Genomic DNA, 13,026 nt, shown 5'->3' on the forward strand with positions numbered 1-13,026 from the left:
ATATATCATAATGCAACAACTGCCTTAAAAAATCCAATTCAATCATTGAGTTAGCTAGGTACCGTATTTCTGATTGTACCTACACTCATCTGGATCAGGCAACATTTATTCTGCCTGTTAGCACATTTGTCATGTAAGCAGCCATTGAACATTTTTTTTTTTTTTTCAATGGCCATATTTTATCTAGTAAGGTTTCATTACAGTTGTTGTACCTTTGAAATACATTTTTGAAAAAACTATTTGTCTAAATCTTTAGAATTTCATTTTCTGTACTCAGTTGTCAATCCCTGAGATGTAGCAGATGTAAATATGGTAGGAGTGCCTTAATAACAAATAATTAATGTTTATGTAAAGTCACATGTTTTTTCTTTAGTTTTGGAAAAAGGGGTGAGAAGTTATGAAGAGAACCTATGTTAGGTTTTTTTTTGCTTCAAATCCCCTCACATAAAGGAATGCCCATGTATAACGAGTGACAAATCCATAAATAGATGTCCAAACAATGGTCCAAACAAACACCCAGAGTCCAAAGATGAAAAAGTCATCCAGCCACTGTTTTGTCACTAATTAGATAATGAAAAAACACCCAGAGTCAATCCCCATCAGAGAGCAGCTTATTATGCAATTTTCTTTCCTTCAACCATGGATTGACCCATCAAAGCAGTCAGTGTTGATGGGCGAATCCCTCCCACAGCACTATCGTGTTCTGTTGGTGGGGAGTGTGGGGAGCCTTCCATACAGGTAGAATACAATGATCACTGCTGGCGGGTGATCAGGTGAACAAAACCCAACAGACTGGTTGTACTGAAGTTGATGAATGGAATTTCAGTACAACCATCCTGCCCATAGACGGATTGAAACTCCTGCCAGTTCTTGCTAAACTGGCCAGATTTTGATCTGTTTATGGCTGGCTTTAGTCCATCTGGACTGTCGATGATTCTCTCAGACTCCCCAACAATCTGTGAAAGAAACTTGCAATAGTGAAGTACTGTAAAACAGCTTTATTGAATGATAAAAGATTAAACTCACATAAGGTATGTTAAGATCACATCAGCATATCATAAGTGTATACAATCCATTAGCCTGCAAATGCAAACTCTAACATCACAGTGCTCACCAAGTTCTGTCTCCTACCATGATGACATCAGCATGTAAGCGACCTGGATTAGTTGCCACTTACTGCCAAGCTGTTTAGGGGCTCCACCCCACTTCTTCAGATCGGATTTGCACATACCTTTAAAAAGGAGAAACTCTGCCATATTATGTCTCACATGCTCCAGGCCTGAGGCTCACTTTCATGAATAAAGATTGACCACACAAAATGGCCCTTAAACACTTTACTGTAAGTGCCGGGTCACACTTGTGCGATGCGGGAAGGCTGCAAATTCGCAGCCTGTTCCCGCATCGCAAACGCACATCTGGCAGTTCACACTGCCATATGCGATACGCAGGGGGTGTCAATTAAATGTTAACGACACCCCCAGTTTGATCGCATATCGCAGTGCGATCTGACAGTTCGCACAGGATCGGATCGCACAAGTGTGAACCACTGTGCGATCCGATCCTGATGCGGCTGAAAAAAGGGTCATGTGCGACTTTTGTGCGGGTGCAGTGCGAATTTAGCCATACAAAGTGTATGGCTGAATTCGCACTGCACATCCGATCGCATGTAATGAAGGAGCAGTGCGCTCCGATATTACATGCGATCGCCGCACACGCTATAGTGTGAACCGGCACTGAAGAACAGGATAACATTCGGTACAGCTACTTCTTCAAAGTCACACTTCAACCCATCACAATTGGCTACAATGCACAGTTGCAACTGATTTTGCACTCTCAAGTTTCATATCTCCCAACTTTCTGAGATGGGAACGAGGGACATCTATTAGCAAAAGTTTGTAGGCATGGGACACACCCCCCGCCACGCCTCCCTTAACCACTTAAGCCCCGGAGGATTTGGCTGCTCAAAGACCAGGGGGTATTTTGCGATTCGGCACTGCATGACTTTAACGGACAATTGCGCGGTCGTGCGACGCTGTACCCAAATTAAATTGACGTCCTTTTTTCCCACAAACAGGGCTTTCTTTTGGTGGTATTTGATCACCTGTGCGATTTTTACTTTTTGTGCTATAAACAAAAAAAAGCGAAAATTTTAAAAAAATAACAATATTTTTCACATTTTTTTATATGAAATTCCCAAAAAAAATGTAAAAATCAAAATTTGTTAACATTTTAGGCCAATTTGTTTACTGCTACATATTTTTGGTAAAAAAATCGCAATAAGCGTATTTTGATTGGTTTGCGCAAAAGTTATTGCATTTACTAACTAAGGGAAAGATTTATGTCATTTTTATTGTTTTGTTTTTTTTAACGAGTAATAGCGGCGATCTGCGATTTGTTTTGCGGGACTGCGACATTACGGCGGACAGATCGGACCCTTGACTGACATTTTTGACACTTTTGGGGGTACCAGTGACATTACTACAGTAACCAGTGCTATACATATGCACTGTTACTGTAAAAATGACACTGGCAGGGAAGGGGTTAATTTTATTAGGGATCAAGGGGTTAAGTGTGTCCCTAGGGGCATGCTTCTTACTGTAAAGGGGTGTGGCTAGTGATGTAAGCACAGAGACATACCATCCTACATAGCAGGACCGTATGATCTCTGTTCTTACACCAGGGGGGATGACAGGCGGCTTTGTTTACATCAGCCGCCTGCCTTTCTCCCTCTCCAGCGGGAGATCGCGAGTGACCGGCGGACATCGGGTCCACCAGTTACACGCGCGGGGATGTGCAGGAACAAGCGGGGGCGAGCGACGTAGTACTATGTCACTTTGCCCAGGAGGGGCTGACTGCCGCAGTAAATATAGTGTGGGCGGTCGGCAAGTGGTTAAAGCGGAATTGTACAAAAAAGAATGATTAGTTCAACCCACAAGTGCTTTTACCACTATTATTCCTTTATATTGGCTTTTGAAATTTTACAAATTCAGCAATATAGAAATTGGATGGAAGGTTTAGCACTGTGAAACACTTTTTGAAAGATAAAAAGTGCATTTTATATACAACTACTGTATATAGATCAGACCAATGAGGGACAAATGAGGAGGAAAGAGGGACAGAGGGACTTTGTTCCAAATCAGGGACAGTCCCTCGAATTTAGGGACAGTCCTTCCAAATCAGGGACAGTTGGGAGCTATGTCCAGTTTTAGTAAATCAACCCCACTGTGTCTTTTCTGCAATAAAACATTCTTACCTGCCTGTTCCCAAGCTTCTCGAGATTGTACACTTAACTGTCCATGTGCAGCTCAGTGTACATTCTCAGCATAGTTACAAAGACAGGTTTAAAAAAGTCCATCTGATTCAACCATTAGAATGCCTTGCATGCCTCAATCATAGTGTGAATGAACTTCTATTTAAGTGCAGGGCCGGCCTTAGGTGTTCAGGCGCCCTGTGCAAGCTAATCTTGTGGTGCCCCCCCATCCTCACCCCTCGCCCCTTGGTCACCTAAACATACACAAAGAGGAAAAAAACATTTGTAACAAATGAGAGAGATACAGGGGCTGTGGCCATGGTGCAGGAGATGCAGGGGCTGCGGGAATGGTGCAGGAGATGCAGAGGCTGCGTGCATGGTGCAGGAGATGCAGGGGCTGTGGACATGGTGCAGGAGATGCAGAGGCTGCGGGCATGGTGCAGGAGATGCAGGGACCGCAAGCATGGTGCAGGAGCTGCAGGGGCTGCAGGCATAGTGCAGGAGCTGCAGGCATGGTGTAGGAGATGCAGGGCTGCGGGCATGATGCAGGGCTGTGGGCATGGTTTTGGAGGTGCAGTGCTGCGGGCATGGTACAGGAGATTCGGAGAATCTCCTGAGGAGATGCAGGGGCTGCGGAGGGGTCTCACTTACCATTTGGTGAGACGCCTTGCATTTAAAAATGATGCCTCCCCTCACCAACACATCACTGTGCATGCGCCGTCTGCCCGAGAATAGCCGAGTGCGTACAGGATTTCCTGAGCGGCGGCGGTGCATGCGCAGTGTACCTGTCAGGCCAGCTGCGGCCATTTTTTTTTCGGTTGCATTGATCTTCAGCCAGCCCCATCTTCAGACCGTCCTACTGTAACTCGTCCTGGCTGTGAGTTACTGACTGCTGCGAGCTGTGATGGCTGCACGGCGCCCCTGTTGCCCATGGCGCCCTGTGCGGCCGCACAGCTCGCACACCCCAAAGGCCGGCCCTGTTTAAGTGGACCTGCAATGCATCTGAACACCACAAACCAAAAATGCTATTTTATTCATTTTTAATATTCAGAGCAAACTCCCCCACCCATCCATGTCTCCATGCTTTATTTTGCTGAGAAATCACTTTATAAAACACCACCTGGCATTTCTAGTAGTGGCCATCTTGAGTATGGGCAGATGATTCATGTAGCATTTATTTCCTGGAATCCATCTGCCCTTAGCTCAGGCATTGGCTGAGGTGAGAACCCCCTCTCCCCTCCTGAAGACTCCTGGGTTGTATGACATAATTTGCCTAGGCATGGAAACCAGGAAGTAAATGAAGAAATTAGGAAAAAAAAGAAAAGTAAAACAAGTAAATATGATATACTTTCCTATCTATTTGCTAATGCTAACAGCAAAAGGATTAAAAAAAATTCCATGATGATTGAGAGAGTGAAGTTCCACTTTAAGAAGTTATGTCATCCCATCCAAATCTGAAATCTGGCAAAAAAGATGGAGAAAGATGTCAGCACCGGGGAGGTTGCTTTCCTGGATCACATGAAAGGAGAGATGAGTATAGTTCTGCTTTAAGGGAAATTGCCCCAGTAGGGCACAGATGGTAAATAAAAAAAATGTAAAAAAAACTTAATGGGTTTTACCCATTTCCTACTCCATTCAAATTGCAAAAAAGTTTGTTTTTTAACTATGCCTTCTAATAAACTTGTCACATACATTGTTAAACTAAATGTCGATGAAAAAAAAAAATGTAGAGCTTAGCTTTAGGAAAAAGTCAAGATTTTCCTTTAGCTTCAGCAGCCTTTAGCTCTGCATCTACTGATCATTTTGACATGCGCTTTGCACTGACGGTAATATCGGTTTACATGGTTTTTCATCATTATCATGCTTAGCTTGCATTGCCTGGGGTTGTGACAGGTTTATTTTAAGTTAAATCTCAGCTAGCTTTAGGTAAATTTGAATACAGTTCTGCACATGTCTTTTTTCTAAAAAAAGAACTATTAAAAGGGGAAAACGGAAAACTAAAGGCTCCTGTATGACAGTCTAAACAAGTCCCAAATCCAGTTATTATCTAATGCACAAGGCTTATAAGCTAATTAATACAACTTCTTTTACCTTCCCTGACTGAGCCAAATCCTCCTTCTCTCGCATGAGTTCACTGGCAGAATCAACAGATATACTATATTGTCAAAAGTATTGTCACGCCTGCCTTTACAGGTATTGTTGCCACACCATAACAAGAAGCTGCATTTTGGTGGAGTTCACTGGCATAATCAACAGATACACTATATTGTCAAAAGTATAAGGACGCCTGCCTTTACACATACATTAAAATTTAATGGCATCAGAGTCTTAGTCTGTAGAGTTCAATATTGAGTTGGCCCACCCTTTGCAGCTATAACAGCTTCAACTCCTTTGGAAAGGCTGTCCACAAGGTTTAGGAGTGTGTCTATGGGAATGTTTAAACATTCTTCCAGAAGCGCATTTGTGAGATCAGGCACTGATGTGGATGAGAAGGCCTGGCTCACAGTCTCCTCTGTAATTCATCCCAAAGGTGTTCTATCGGGTTGAGGTCAGGAATCAAATTCCTCCACCTCAAACTCACTCATCCATGTCTTTATTGGCCGTACTTTGTGCACTGAAAAACAGTCATGTTGGAACAGGAAGGGGCCATCCCCAAACTGTTCCCACAAAGTTGGGAGCATGAAATTGTCCAAAATGTCTTGGTATGCTGACGCCTTAAGAGTTCCCTTTTTAACTGGAACTAAGGGGCCATCCCACCTCCTGAAAAACAGCCCCACACCATGATCCCCCCTCCACCAAATGATTTGGACCAGTGCGCAAAGCAAGGTCCATAAAAACATGAATGAGCAAGTTTTGGGTAGAGGAACTTGACTGGCCTGCACAGAGTCCTGACCTCAACCGGATAGAACACCTTTAGGATGAATTCGAGCGGAGGCTGTGAGCCAGGCCTCACAATATCAGTGCCTGACCTCACAAATGCGCTTTGGAAGAATGGTCAAACTTTTCCATAGACACACTCCTAAACCTTGTTGACAGAGTTAAAGCTGGTATAGCTGCAAAGAATGGGCCAACTCAATAATGAACCCTACGGACTAAGATTGGGATTACATTAAAGTTCATGTGTGTGTAAAGGCAGGCGTCCCAATACTTTTGACACTAAAGTGTTTTGTGGGACACTCCTGGGGAGCTAAGAGAAAACTAAGTGCAGATTCGCTTATAAAATTATGCCTCAGCCAATCTTTTTTTTAATTAGAGGTCTTAGTTCCACTTAAACAATACATTGTATATATTTAAAAATAATATACTGTGTTGCAAAAAGTTATTTCAATTATTAACACTTTGCATTATTTGTCATGCAGGAGAGTTTTGCTTAAACAAGTTCTATGGTTGCAGCATATGCTTTCATTTTATGACATCAGCATTGTAACATCAATACAAACAATAGTCATTTTTGATAATCATAAGCTAACTTGAAAAATCCTCTTTCACGTTGCGAGTTCTACCTGTCTTCTGGCCATCTCTTCCAAAACTTCCTGGATTCCCTGCATGCTTTGTAGCTTCTCTCACGCTGTTTACTTTCAATTTTAGGCCTAAATATCCCATGGTACCTTGCTGCTTGCAAGGTGTGATTTCCTGTGCCGACTAGGCCTCCTGAATCTCCTCCTCTCAGCACGTCTGTAATTTAAAAGGCAGGCTCTGTGATTTGTGTCACAGAATTCAAGAAAGTAAATGTGGGGGGATCTTCACAAAGTAAAAGACTCAAGGAAGATGCGACTGTGGTAGAGTATCAACCAGTTATGATGTGGCAGGATCAGCTAACCACTCTGACCAAACCTGATCATACTTCTTGGGACAACCGCTGTTCACATTGGTATCCTTATAGAGCGGGAGACTATTATTTATTAGGATTTTCAAGAAGGGTATAGAAGGGGGGCCCGCCTCTCCCAATGCATCCAACAGCTTTCCTGGCATAGAAAATAAGGAGACTAAACAGTGTTCTTTCTGCAACAGTAGGAATCAGGTTTTCTAGCACACCGGTATACAAATCTCCATAGAGAGGGGTAGTTTAGTTACCTATACCTTATTGAGAACAGACAGCACCTCTAACCAAAACCTAGTGCTATCCGGGCAGGACCAAGAAATGTGGGAAAAATCTCCCGGAGAGTGGTCAGATATCCAACACTCTGAAGGATGAGAATGTCTCATGACATGTAATCTGGAGGATGTAAAATAAGCCCTATGGACAATGTTAAATTGTATAAGCTTGTCCCATGAAGAGACCAAATTACAAAATGGAAGATCCCAAATGGCATCCCAGTCATCATCATCCAGGTGTGGGATGTCCCTCTGCCACTTGGCCCTAAGACTAGAAATGGTGGGATGTGGTAATCAGATGGGCATATAAGTGTGAGGTAGGTTTTTCCGTACAGCCCGTACGAAGTGCTCGTTCAAGAGGTGATTGAGCCACTACAAGGGAGGCTTGGGGGAATTGATTGAAAAAGGCATGGGAGAGCTGTAGGTATCAAAAAAAAAATAAGACGGGGGAGCATTGAAATCAGAGGACAGTTGTGACAGGGATTTTAGAGAGCTACCTGAGGAAATGTGTGAGATAAGTTTCACATTATGTTTGGCCCATGCATCTGGCTCAGGCAGTATATGAAAACGGGTTTAGCCAGAGTGGAGCATTAGGTGAGCGAGTACCCTCCGGGTCCCACTGTCCACTGTCCAGGCTCTAATGGTAGTAAGCATTGATGAAGTAAGCAGATATGGGGCCTTTAGGCCTCTGAACAAGAGGAGCTGCAGTACCTCAAGGGAAGAAAGCACCACCCCCTCCAGGGAAGAAAGCACCACCCCCTCCAACATGACAGAAGTATTTAAGCGGTCAGGGGAAAACCACCAAGCTTTTGTCACCGGCTGTGTAGCCAGAAAATATTTATGACAATCAGGGAAAGCCAGGCCCCTTGACTAGTAGGGCACATCTTGGTGGACAATTTGTATCTCAGGGAGCTAGCCCCCCCCCCAGAGAAAAGAGGAAAAAACTTGATTGAGCTGATTAAAAAATGACTTTGGGATCCAGGAGGGGGAATGGTGGAATAAGTAAATTAATTTAAATTTAGGTTGAATTTTCATTTCAATTAGATTCATTCTGCCAAAAGTGACAATGGCAGCCTCTCCCAGGTCTTTTGCCTCCGCCTGGTCTCCTACATTACTGGGGTAAGATTGAGAGACAGGTAGTCTGAGGCCCTGCAGGAAACTTGGACCCCCAAGTATTTAAATTGTTTCACCCATTGGAGTGGCAGGTCTGGTGGGGCCACGTCACGAGCTCCAGGATCTATAGGAAATAGTAGGGACTTAGTCCAGTTGATATTGAGACCTGTGACCGTGGAGTAGGAATTTAAAAGTTGCAAGGCTCCCCTGAGGGAGGGGCCAGCATCCTGAAGGAACAACAGCAGGTCACCTGCAAAGAGGGCGACCCTCTCCTCCAGCCAGCCAATACGAAGCCCTTTAATTGCAGAAAAGGTGCGAAGCGCCTCTGGCACCCGTTCTATCGCAATGGCAAAAGGGCCAGAGAAAGAGGGCAGTCCTGGCGAGCGCCCCTATATAGCTGAAACTGGAACGACAAACCGCCCACCCAACCTAACCGAGGCTGTAGGGGAGCTATAGAGCTTGAAGCCAATTAATAAAAATATATGGAAATCCCATGTGTCTAAGTACCTCCCACAGAAATGACCAATCTACGGTATCAAAGGCACAAGGTCTTCTGTTTACATACGAACATTTTAAAGCCACATACAGTACCACTGATCCTTTGTGTACAAAAATGTCATTCTGTCAGTAATGCCAGAGACACTCCACGCAATCCTCCCCCTGGCACCCAAGGCAAGGATGCCAAAGCAAAAGGAAGGGATAAGGAAGTTGATAAAAAAAAATTATAGTTAACTGAAATTTTAACTACAAATGTTATGGTTATTGAAAATGAATAAGATTATATTCTGTAATTATTCTCTTTTATAAAGACACTGTTTCTGATAAAGCATTAAAAAAAAAAATTTAATGAAATGCAAAAAAATTACATACAAATGATAAAAAAGAAACAGCAGAAAAAAAAAGAAAACTAAGGGTAGAAGGGGATGAATGAAGAATTAAAATGACATAGGGCTACAAACATTTTTTTTACACATATTAGTAACATATAGTATATGAATGAAATCTATAGCTCTATGATGGGTACAAAACTCATTTTCATCACGGGCCACACTAGCAATATGGTTACCCTCAAAGGCCGGTTATATCTGGGGTGAGCTACGTATAGAGTGCAAGGTTCAAGAGTGCATTATGTACAGAGTGTAGCGTTCAGGAGTGCATTACATACAAAGTGCAGGGTTCAGGAGTGCACTAAGTACAGAGTGCAGAGTTCTGAGGCATGCTATGTACAGAGTGAGGATTTGGGGGTGTGCTATTTACAGAGTGCAGAGCTCAGGAGTGCATTATGTACTCAGTTCAGCAGTTCACTATGTGCAGAGTGCAGAGTTTAGGCGTGCGCTATGCACAGTGTGCAACCCCAACCCCCCCTTTCTAAACTTTCCATGCATCTTTACTCTCCCCTACCTGGTCAAGCTCTAGTACAGTACCTCCCTGTGTAGACAACTCTGCATTCCCTTGCAGGGAGATCATTCTCTATCTCTGACTCTGGAGACCTGTCCCCACCGTGAGTACGTGCAGGGATCTGTTAGATCTGGGAGCCAATGAGAGCAAAGCTGTCTCTTGTAAACACAGAAGACTTCTGTATTTACAAGTGACAGCGGGGAGCAGGAGTGGAGGGTGAAAGCCAGAGGTGACAAAATGGAGTTACACCATGTTACAGCTGTAAAACTTGATGGGAGGGCCACATGACAAGGCCAGGTGGGCCAGATTCGTCTGCAGGCCTTGAAATCGTATGGCTCTAGTAAATTCGGCCCAAAGAACCTTCAATTCCTCTTTGATATACATCACAGGTGTCAAACACAAGGCCCGCGGGCCGAATGCGGCCCCCCAGGCAATTTCATGTGGCCCTAACAGCTGTAGGACCCACCTTGTCTCTGCCCCCACCTTGTCTCTGTAGTCGGCAGCAGAGAGGACAGAACTCCTTTGCCTCCTACAGATCCTGCACCTCTCTGTGCAGCCGCAACACCACCTTGCCCCTGCCTCCCCTGGTCTCAGCATTCAGCAGACTCTGGAAGCTGACTCCAGCTCTCCTCTGGTTCTTTTCCAGACCCTGCACTTCTTCCCAGATCCATCCGCACCTTCTTCCTGGCAGCAGCACAAGGTAAGGGGGTGCATTGTGATGTAAGGAAGGGTGGGTGACTCTTGACTTCTGATGGGGGGGGCTCTTGACATCTCATGTAAGGGGGCGTGGGGTGCTCTGGACATCTAATCCTACAGATATAACCGGCCCTCTGAGGGCAACCATAATGCTGATGCGGCCCGCAATGAAATTGAGTTTGACACCCCTGATATATATGATAAATTCATACATACTAAGTAACACATAAATGTAGCAGGTGTTTCTTACCTCTCACAGAGATCACAGTACTCCCCCTGATAATGCTTTTCCCACTTTTCTCATAAGAAAGATGGAACCATCTTTGTTCGGACACTATACAGGGTCAACATCTACTGTATTTCCTGGACTGCAGCAGTAGCTCAGAGATGAGTTAGCTGTTCTTAGATGTTAAAAAAATGTCTGATGTAGCTGCCTATTGTAGCCTCTCCTCTTGATTTTAAAGAGGAACTGCACTGCATCCGGGCACCACAAATCAAAAGAGCTATTTCATTTATTTGTAGTATTAAAAACAAACTCCCCAATCCATCAATTTCTCCATGCATTATTTTGCTGAAAAATAATTTTGAAAAATGCCCCCTGACATTTCTGGTTGTGGTCATCTTGAGTAAGGGCAGATGATTCATGTATCATTTACTTCCTGGGATCTGTCTCAGGCATTGACTGAGCTAAGAACCCTCCCTCCCCTCCTCAACACTCCTGTGATATATATGAATTTGCTGAGGCCTTTGAAACCAGGAAGGAAGTAACTAAAGAAATGCAAAAAAAAAAAAAAAAAGTGTAAAACAAGTAAATATGATATGCTTTCCTATCTATTTACTAATGATAGCAGCATAAGGATTATAAATAGTCCATGTTGATTGAGAGAGTGAAGTTCCACTTTAACTTTAAAAAAGTATACATTTTGGGGTGACTACGTTCGATCTTTATGGCCCCTTGTGTATGTGAACCTAGCCGCCCTTTCTTGATCGCCCCCGAGATGGACTATGCATCTTTGTGCAGACACATTCAGCTCCGTGGAATTTGTAGTAGACATACGCGTACGTATATGCTAATAAACAGAAATAATAGCACTGCTTGCTCTACTCTAATAGTGGTGAGGTGCATTAGTGGAGGATCCGAAGTGTACACAGGACAAAAAAGATGCCTGAAAACAATGGTAAAAATACTTTAAAAAAAAAAACAGAGCCGTAGTATACTTAAAGTGTTTGTTACCCCAACATTTCATATCCTTGATATGTGCCATGTATTGTACCATGTCTTCTGTTCTCTTTGTTTTGCTTCCTTTGTGTGAAACCCCTGGTGTTCCTGCCAGTCCCTCTGCTTTCCTATTAAAAACAGACCACACTAAGCAGGAGAACACTTTGTGGTCAGTTCTCTAGCAATGCTGGGAAATCAGCCTGCTCTCCACTAATGATCAGACTTGCCCTGACACGCCTCCCCTGTACAGCCATTCACAGGAAAGCTAAGTGTGCTGCTGCTTCTCCTCCACCCAGCTGTTTATGCAGCTGAGAACAGAGGGAATGTGATCACTTATGAAAAAGGGAGAAAAGGTATTTATTATTTTTTTTTAAATATCTATAAACAAATGTTTTGCCTTTCATTTCTATTTAAACTGAATGTGTTGTTTTACAAGGAGAGGGTTTACAATCACTTTAAAGAGGAAGCAAACTGGCTGAAAAAAATGTGAAAAAAAACCTGTAAAGACAAAGGCATAATGAGCTAGTATGCATTGCATACTAGCTCATTATGAAGTACTTACCTAAAAACAAAGCCCCCACAGTGCCGACAGGACGGCTGACATGTTCGGTCGCCCTGCTTCCTGGATCGTGTTTCCTCGGGCCACCTGATTGGCCGGAGGCCCGATTACATCACTCCAGCACATGCGCGCGGGAGCCGCCGTTCATGGAACTGGGCTCTGAAGGCTGCATGACGTCATCGGCTGCATGCACTGTAAATATCTCCTAAACGGTGCATGTTTAGGAGATATTTATAGCACCTATAGGTAAGCCTTAATATAGGCTTACCTATAGGTAAAAGTCTTTAAAGTTGTTTACAACCACTTTAATATTGTAGAACAACTGATGCAACTGATGTAAAAAAATGAGTTAATTGTTACTTTAACCCCTTCATGCCTAAGGGTAAAACAAATCTAAATGCCTAAGCACAATTTTGCAAGTTTGACTATTGTTGGTAAAACTGTACATATCGTCACAACTACTTGGTGTATCGAGGTGGATTATACCTTGGTTTGTTTCAGGACAGATTGGGCTTTCTTTTGGTGGTGGTAAATGGTAATGGATATCTTGTAATTTTTTTTTGATTTTTTTTATTAAAGGAAAACTTGTCCAAAATAGTAAAAAAAAAGTCAATTTATTTTAAAATAGGCTGTATATTTCTTGCGATTATCATAATTTGCGACCACAGAACAACTTAAAATAAATTCTCCTGCTCC

The sequence above is a fragment of the Pelophylax lessonae genome, assembly GCF_965119305.1.
Source record: "Pelophylax lessonae genome assembly, chromosome: 3".
NCBI lineage: Eukaryota > Metazoa > Chordata > Amphibia > Anura > Ranidae > Pelophylax > Pelophylax lessonae.